At 42.2% G+C, this 9680-nt stretch overlaps 2 pseudogenes; both read right to left on the minus strand.

Moving 5' to 3' along the window:
• The window catches only part of LOC142355199 (large subunit ribosomal RNA), a 4484-nt pseudogene extending 3972 nt beyond the window's left edge, over window positions 1-512 (minus strand).
• A 1683-nt stretch (window positions 513-2195) lies between these two features.
• On the minus strand, window positions 2196-2347 carry LOC142355200 (5.8S ribosomal RNA; annotated as a pseudogene).
• Between the last annotated feature and the right edge of the window lie 7333 nt (window positions 2348-9680).

The raw sequence follows: 9680 nt of genomic DNA on the forward strand, positions 1-9680 counted from the left end.
TCATTAACAAGATTTGCCAAAAGACGACAACTACACTACTCGGTAGCCGAGAATATAATATCAAGGCATTGAGTATGGTAACGCTCACTCCAGTTCCCCTTCAACAGTTTCACGTACTTTTCACTCTCTCTTCAGAGTGCTTTTCAACTTTCCCTCACGGTACTTGTTTACTATCGGTCTCGCTTTATAATTAGCTTTTGGAGAGACATATCTCCAGCTTCGAGTTGCACTTTCAAACAACTCTACTCATAGGAATGAGCCATTATGACTGGTATCGAAAATGACCTTTACAGGATTTTCACCTTCTTTGATGCTACTTTCCAGTAGACATCAGGACAAATTCACCAGTCTAGCATCAAACCATACCGGACACCGAGAAATGTTGCCATTTCTCTTCCCGATGAGCTTTTCCCTGTTCATTCGCCATTACTAAGGGATTCTCAGTTGATTTCTTTTCCTCCCCTTACTGATATGCTTAAGTTAAGGGGGTTCTCTCGCCCAATTCAGGTTATGTAGTTGATTGTCTCTTAATTGGTTCACTGACCAATATGAGACAGAAACCGATTCAGCAGTTTTGTTCGCTACTACTATCAAACACAGGTCGAAGTTTCCATTCAGTCATTAATTCCAACTTTCAAATGTTGTTGTTTCAGCTTTCGCTTACTAGAAGCAACATAATACTCGCTGCAATACAGACCTCGGGAAACCCTCACCGTGAATAAGGTTCACTCACATATTTCACTACATTTTGCGTGGGATTGGAGATGAGGCTACTCGTTCTTGCTCAGTACTAGGCTGAAAATTAACGAAACTTCGTTACAAACGTTCACATGTTGATGTTTCCGCTTTCGCGTACTCGAAACAACATAATACTAGTCTTTGTAATTTAGTTTCATAATTTCAACTGTTCTCATGCAGAATTTTTGCTCATTCTTATCCCAAATTTTGACCTGGCTACTAGTTACACTCCTTGTACTTATTGCAAAATGACCACAAATTTCAACAGCTTTCACATGTTGCTGTTTCGGCTTTCGCTTACTACAGTCAACATAATACTCGTTGCAAAATAAGTGCTCGGCATCTGCAATTTTCCAAAGACGAAGTTTCGCCAGTTCAATTTTCGCTCGCCAATTATGGCTACTAATTCACACGGTACTGAGCTCAACAACATTAAATTTGTTCAGCAAGACTTTCACATGTTGATGTTTTGGCTTTCGCCTACTAGAAGCAACATAATACTCGTCTTGTTAGCTCATTCAATGAGAATAGCTTTTCCCGTTGAGAATTTTTGCCTTCAATTGGCGTTGTAGTGAGTTTGGCTACTCAGATCACCAAATACTTGTGACAATTCGAACCAGAAATGTTTTCAATTTTCACATGCTGATGTTTCGGATTCAACCTACTAGAAGCAGCATAATACTTGTATTCAACAATTTCTGTATCAAATCCCAGTTTTCTCTGGTGCATCTTTGCCAAACTATTCCAAACTGCCTGAGTCTGAATACCAATTACAGGTACTAGTAAATGCACGTTACTAAGGACTATATAGTTCTAGGTTACTGTACACAACGACGTTCACATGTTGATGTTTCAGCTGCCGCTTACTAGAAACAACATAATACTTATCGTGCATACCTTTCCATAACTTGTCCTTTTCAGATGCATTAGTTTCCCTTTGTCTTGGCTTCTACAGTCAGACTGGCTACTAGTAACAGCACAGTACTAATCACATATCGTTCTACAGTTTGCAGACAACTTTCACATGTTGATGTTTCAGCTTTCGCCTACTAGAAACAACATAATACTCGCTGTATACATTTGTAGTTCTCTATGTAACTTTCATGTGAAGAAGTTTCGCCAGTCTTTTTGACTGTCTCAAATCTGAGTCATGCTTAGGCTACTAGTTGCTTCATAGTACTTATCGCCTCGAGATCATTGAACAAAACTTGATTTTCACATGTTGCTGTTTCAGCTTCCGCTTACTAGAAACAACATAATACTAGTCTCATTAAGTTCCGTCTCTTTGCAATTTTCTTATGAAGAAAATTCGCCATCACAATGACTCCAGCAGTTCTTGATCAAGGAATGCAATCATTGATCAGAATGCTATTATTTGAATCGGTTCTGCTTTAAGTGTTCCAATTTTATTGGAAGCACCAACAATAGAACATCAATGTGTTCAATCGAGAGTTATATAACCCTGAATCGGACGCAGTCAACAGCCGAAGCCGAGACCGCCTTTTGCGTTAGAGAGGTCGGTAAACAAATCTTGCGATTCATACCGAATTAACACATATAGCTGTGCTCCTCTTCGTAAAGCGAGCCAAGTGATCCCCTGTTGAAGGATGTATTTGGACCAATCTAGTAGCATTTGGTTTCCAACAAGCTCTCCCAAGTTAGCTTACTTATTGGGCTTTTCAACCAATTCGGTTGGCTACAAGCATCATCAAAGTACTAGCCACAGTTTGATCGCAAAATTCTACGACTTTCACATGTTGATGTTTCGGCTTGCGCTTAGCCTACTATAAGCAACATAATACTAGTCATATCATAGAGCGTGATCAGCTTGTGACGTTCTCATGATGAAGTTTCACCAACAGTGTCTCACTTCGAGCTTAAATCCAGCTACTAGTAACTACACAGTACTGACTGCAACGATAACTTTTATCTATACCTTTCACATGCTGCGCTTTCGGCCAGGGCCTACTAACGTCAACATAATACTCGATATAAACTTTTGTTCATGATGCAGCTTCCCCATGCAGAAGTTTCGCCTTCAAATGCTCTCTTGGCCATATGACGTAAGAAAAGGTTACTAGTAACATCACAGTACTAGCCACAGTTTGATTGCAAAATTCTACGACTTTCACATGTTGATGTTTCGGCTTGCGCTTAGCCTACTAGAAGCAACATAATACTAGTCATATCATAGAGCGTGATCAGCTTGTGACGTTCTCATGATGAAGTTTCACCAACAGTGTCTCATTTCGAGCTTAAATCCAGCTACTAGTAACTACACAGTACTGACTGCAACGCTAACTTTTATCTATACCTTTCACATGCTGCGCTTTCGGCCAGGGCCTACTAACGTCAACATAATACTCGATATAAACTTTTGTTCATGATGCAGCTTCCCCATGCAGAAGTTTCGCCTTCAAATGCTCTCTTGGCCATATGACGTAACACAAGGTTACTAGTAACATCACAGTACTAGCCACAATTTGATCGCAAAATTCTACGACTTTCACATGTTGATGTTTCGGCTTGCGCTTAGCCTACTAGAAGCAACATAATACTAGTCATATCATGGAGCGTGATCAGCTTGTGACGTTCTCATGATGAAGTTTCACCAACAGTGTCTCATTTCGAGCTTAAATCCAGCTACTAGTAACTACACAGTACTGACTGCAACGATAACTTTTATCTATACCTTTCACATGCTGCGCTTTTGGCCAGGGCCTACTAATGTCAACATAATACTCGATATAAACTTTTGTTCATGATGCAGCTTCCCCATGCAGAAGTTTCGCCTTCAAATGCTCTCTTGGCCATATGACGTAACACAAGGTTACTAGTAACATCACAGTACTAGCCACAATTTGATCGCAAAATTCTACGACTTTCACATGTTGATGTTTCGGCTTGCGCTTAGCCTACTAGAAGCAACATAATACTAGTCATATCATAGAGCTTGATCAGCTTGTGACATTCTCATGATGAAGTTTCACCAACAGTGTCTCATTTTGAGCTTAAATCCAGCTACTAGTAACTACACAGTACTGACTGCAACAATAACTTTTATCTATACCTTTCACATGCTGCGTTTTCGGCCAAGGCCTACTAACGTCAACATAATACTCGATATAAAATTTTGATCATGATGCAGCTTTCCCATGCAGAAGTTTCGCCTTCAAATGCTCTCTTGGCCATATGACGGAACACCAGGTTACTAGTAACATCACAGTACTAGCCACAGTTTGATTGCAAAATTCTACGACTTTCACATGTTGATGTTTCGGCTTGCGCTTAGCCTACTAGAAGCAACATAATACTAGTCATATCATAGAGCGTGATCAGCTTGTGACGTTCTCATGATGAAGTTTCACCAATAGTGTTTCATTCGAATTGGTTCTGCTTTAAGCTCTCCAATTGTTTTGGATGAACCAGTTTTGCCCTTCGAAGCCACTTTTGTGAGCTTTTGTGGGTCTTTACCAAGAGGATATACCTCAAGGCCTCTTTCAATTCCTTTAAGTTCTTTCAACTCCTTTACAGTTTCTAGGTTCACATAGCTGCAAACCTTATTTCTAGTTTTAAGTCTGGCCAACTTGGGGAGAGTTGGTGCAGACCGTGACCAATTCTAGTAGGATGCCACAACAAGAATGTGATCAACTTAGCTTGTCGATGAACCTGCCCCACATTCAAACAACTCTATCGCCTTTTCCTCGTATAGTTATATGCGAGGGCCTCTCATAGAGAGCGCTGTTAGCAACCTTTTCCACATAGACGATAAAGTTGTGAGTGTTTTGCACATGGCTGTTGTCATCACCACGTGACGAGTCAACTCAGCTTGACTCTCTACACTCCGACAAGCTTTGCACATACGCCTTTAGTTCAGTATGTGTCTTTAATCTGACTCCGGTGCCTCAAGCCGGAAAAATTGTCAGATTATGATCATTATCGGTTAGTCATCCCGATGCAAGATCGTATCGTACTGTCTTTGTCTACCTCCAGATTCCGAAGAACAGGAGGAGACTCTCCCAGACCTACATATCTGGGAGAATGTTCAGAGGGCGAGAAGCTGTGGATTACTCTCCCCTAAGAACTGACTAAACTTTACCCTCGTCCAAGGTAAGTTTATTTTAGCTAGCCTTCTATGTAAAGGATCTGAGGCTAAGCTGTGTTTTTTCGAGCCTTTGGCTCGGAGCAAGTTCAGTGGGCGCCCCGAGTAGCTCAACTCTTTCCCACTGAACAGCGCAACGCTCTGTCACTCGCTGGGATTTTTGCGTGTCGGTTCTAACCACGCGACTTGTGGACCTTTTTAGGCCTTTCTCATTCACAAGTCTATAGCTGGGCTTCTATAACCCAGCTTCTGAGATCTAGATAGCTGCAGTTCTGCTAGGCTGCTTTTGCTAACTAGTCTCCCTTTAAGCAGTCCCTTGCCATGACTGCTGAACTATGTATCCACACAAGTAGTTTTTGAGCTCGATACATAATTCGAGATTGGTTGCCAAGCAATCTCTAGCGACAGAGCGTCATGCGCACTACAGACATGGCCTCTACCAGCAGCCATGCCCGAAGGAATCAATCACTGATCCTTCCGCAGGTTCCCCTACGGAAACCTTGTTACGACTTTTACTTCCTCTAGACAATTAAGCTCGATCCGCTTCATCCCGTTGCCGGAGACCGAAGTCCCAACAGTAGGAATTTGCAATTCTTGCTTAACTATCCAATCAGTAGTAGCGACGGGCGGTGTGTACAAAGGGCAGGGACGTAATCCCTATGAGTTGTTGACTCATAAGTACCAGGAATTCCTGGTTCACGTCTGCAAGTTACAACAGACGATCCCCTTGAAGCGCTGTACTTTTCTCTGATTGCCCAGTCCATTTCGGACCAAGGGCTGAGTACTCAATCTAAAAGTACACAGTGTAGCGCGCGTGCAGTCCAGAACATCTAAGGGCATCACAGACCTGTTATAGCCTCACTTCATCTGCGGTATTTAATTCCGCATAGTTCCTCTAAGAAGTGTTTGAATTCACATATAGTGAATTTCATTATTTAGATGGAGAAGATCTCGTTCGTTATCGGAATTAACCAGACAGATCACTCCACTAACTAAGAACGGCCATGCACCACCGCCCATATAATCATGAAAGATATTCAATCTGTCAATCCTTAAGATGTCTGGACCGGGTGAGTTTTCCCGTGTTGAGTCAAATTAAGCCGCAGGCTCCACTCCTGGTGGTGCCCTTCCGTCAATTCCTTTAAGTTTCGATTTTGCAACCATACTTCCCCCGGAACCAATAAACTTTGGTTTCCCGGTTAATCTCTTGCCAAGTCAAGATCGACTTTGACAAATTGTAGGTTGGTATAGTTTATGGTCAGAATTACGAGGGTATCTAATCCTCTTCAATACTCTGACTTTCGTTCTTGATTAATGAAAACATTCTTGGCAAATGCTTTCGCAGTAGTTTGTCTTGCCACGATCCAAGAATTTCACCTCTAACGTAGCAATACAAATGCCCCCGTCTGTTCCTTTCAATCATTACCGCACTCAGCCAACCGGCATCAATCGAGTAGCGGGTCATTCTCCATTATTCCATGCTTTATTATTCGATCCCAAAGGATGCTTTGAACACTCTAATTTTCTCAGGGTGAAAACACCGTTTCCACAGTTCGTCACATTTAAGTGCAAACTATTTCTTCGATGCGAAGGATGAGCGGAACGAGTCAACAGATTTAACTGAAGACCATGTTGCCGTTCTACTCAAACAGATCCAACTATGAGCTTTTTAAACGCAGCAACTATTGCATACGCTTGTAGAGGCTGGTATTACCGCGGCTGCTGGCACCAGACTTGCCCTCTACTCGTTCATCAATGGAGCTTTTAAGTCCATTCCATTCTGATTACAAACCATAAAGGTTCATATCATTATTTCTAGTCACTACCTCCTCGTGCGGAGAGTGGGTAATTTGCGTGCCTGCTGCCTTCCTTGGATGTGGTAGCCGTTTCTAAGGCTCCCTCTCCGGAATCGAACCCTGATTCCCCGTTACCCGTCACAACCATGGTAGTCCGTTACACTACCATCATAGGTTGATAGGTCAGAAATTCGGAAGTTCCGTCCCCAAGCCGAAGCTATCTGGGATCTTTCAGTTACTAGGACTCATCACGGGATGTGTCTGTACTTAGCAAATCACCCGGTGTAGTCTTGTAAAAGTCTCCGACAGTGTCGGACAATCAGCATGCATTAGCTGCAGGGTTACCGCAGTTATTCATTTAGCTTGCAAATCAACTAATAGATAGTAACTGATTTAATGAGCCATTCGCGGTTCCACTTTTTCAAGCTTCGCTTGCACATGCATGGCTTAGTCTTTCAGACAAGCATATGGCAACTGACAGGATCAATCAGTTTAATTGTACTTTGAACAATCTTTCGATTTGTTCGAATTTAGAAAGACATAGCCTTGCGGCCTCGTCAATCTTGCTTTGAGCTTTTTAAATCACGAAGAGTTTCAATGCATGCTTTGGCATGGCTACTAGTTACTACACAGTACTCTACACACTTAGAGTTACCCACGATTACACATTTCACATGCTGATGTTTCGGCTCGCGCGTACTAGAAACAGCATAATACTATGTGTACTGGTAGATAGCGCTCTGTGAGCATTTCCCATGAGCAGGTTTTGCCCTCCAAATCTCTGTTCTACTGTTACCAATACCGGCTAACAACTGTATCATACTAGGGAGAATTGACTCATGATTTAAAAACCAGATGTTCACATGTCGATGTTTCGGCTCTCGCCTACTAGAAACAACATAATACTAGTCTGTTAAAAATCTCAATCACGCCGCCTCTTCAGATACAGAAGTTTTACCTTTTATTGGTTAGAGAACAGCTTTCCAGCTGTCGACATGGTTACTAGTAACAACACCGTACTCAACACAAAAACTTTTCAACTTCACAACTTTCACATGCTGATGTTTCTGCTTTCGCATACTAGAAACAGCATAATACTTATTGTTTTGTCAAGTAATTTGTGTGTCTTTCCCATGTGAAGTTTCACCGGTCAACAATGTTTCCCTGACCAATTACGGCTACTAGTAGCTGTATAATACTAGGGAAAATGATTGAGGATTTAATATCAGATTTTCACATGTTGATGTTTCGGCTTTCGCCTACTAGAAACAACATAATACTAGTCTGCTAAGAAATCTCGCTCAAATTGCCTTTTCACATACAGAAGTTTCACCTTCTATTGGTTAGAGAACAGTTCTCAGCTGTCGACATGGTTACTAGTAACAACATCGTACTCAACACAAAAATTCTTCAACTTCACAACTTTCACATGCTGATGTTTCTGCTTTCGCGTACTAGAAACAGCATAATACTTATTGCTTTGTCAAGAAGTGTGTGTGTCTTTCCCATGCGAAAGTTTCACCGGTCAGCAATAATTGCCGTGTCCAATTAAGGTTACTCATAGCTGTATAATACTAGGGAAAATGATTGAGGATTTAATATCAGATTTTCACATGTTGATGTTTCGGCTTTCGCCTACTAGAAACAACATAATACTAGTCTGCTAATAAATCTCGCTCAAATTGCCTTTTCACATACAGAAGTTTCACCTCTTCTTGGTCACTGTACAGATGATGCTGTCTGTTCTTTATTTGGTTCTGCTTATTATAAGGAGGGGCATCACTCCTTCCTCCTTGGTTTGCATGCATTAAGCCTGCTTTGTGAAAAGCGTATCTTTCTAGCTTTTCTTCGCCTTACTCGAGTAGGACGATACAATCCAGACATTAGTCAGTCTTGGTGTAAAGTCACTGAGTATTATTCGGTTCTGCTTTATTCAGCAATATGCTGTATAATTGTTGTAATTTGCGAACATATTTGTTCTCAGTTCCGAACTACTAGCGACGACAGATTACCAGCGGTCATGAGCCATCAAGGTAGTTCTTTGGTGCATCAAGTAGAGAGGTGCCATCAAACAACACTTCCCTAATAATGCTACACACATAGAATTTGCTACAGTGCAGCTTTTTACTTTGCAAAATTTGCGCACAAATTTTGCATAGAATAAATGTTTTATCAAGATTTTTAGATCCCCTCCCTTGAGAGAACGTTACTCCTTTAAGTGAACACCCCGCGGCGTCCTGTTGTTATTGCTTATAACCATTTCGCAAGCCGGAGGCATAATGCACTACGCAAGCCGCTACTTTGGCACAGAGGCACCTAGTTTTACACCCGGGACTTCAGGTGGCCCAGTTTTACACCCAGTACAGCGGTGCCAGTTGGTAACCCGGTGGATCCTCGGAGACCAGACATGATCATAGATCAAACCCGATGTATGCTACTCCTGAACGTATAGTATCTCCACTGTGCAATGAAATTATCGTTCGTTTCGGGCCTTCCTATACGTTCAGCAGACAATCGCTAGGAATTCACCTCGTGACCCGTGGTGACCACACTGGATTTCAAGTTTATTGATTTGGACAGACCTGTCATTTATTTTGCTTTTCAGCTTCAGTTCTGCTCGATCTAGCTTGCCTAAGGCTTGATCTCGCTTTGCTCACCCCTGTAGGAGCCTCTACTAGTACCACTCGGAGTAATGGGGAATCCACCAGACCTAATCGATGAATGCCATCAAACAACAAACATCATACCCGGCTTCATCAGGCATATTTTATTACTTCCGAGAGGTACTTTAGTATCAGATCTTTCTCCATGCCTCTTATGAGGACCCGTCAGACCTTTCGGTTTATCGTTTAGCTTCAGTCCTGCTCGATCTAGCTTTCCCAAGGCTCGATCTAGCTCTATTCGCCCCACTAGAGGGCTCTCTAAGACCCCTCGGTCTTAGTGTTAGCTCCGGTACTGCTCGGTCGTGCTTGCTGAAGGCCCGACCCAGCTTTAGTTAGATTCTCGTACTTTCTCTTGGCCTCTCTAGGAGGACCAGACAGACC

The sequence above is a fragment of the Convolutriloba macropyga genome, unplaced genomic scaffold, assembly GCF_964194025.1.
Source record: "Convolutriloba macropyga unplaced genomic scaffold, txConMacr16.3 SCAFFOLD_2069, whole genome shotgun sequence".
NCBI lineage: Eukaryota > Metazoa > Xenacoelomorpha > Acoela > Convolutidae > Convolutriloba > Convolutriloba macropyga.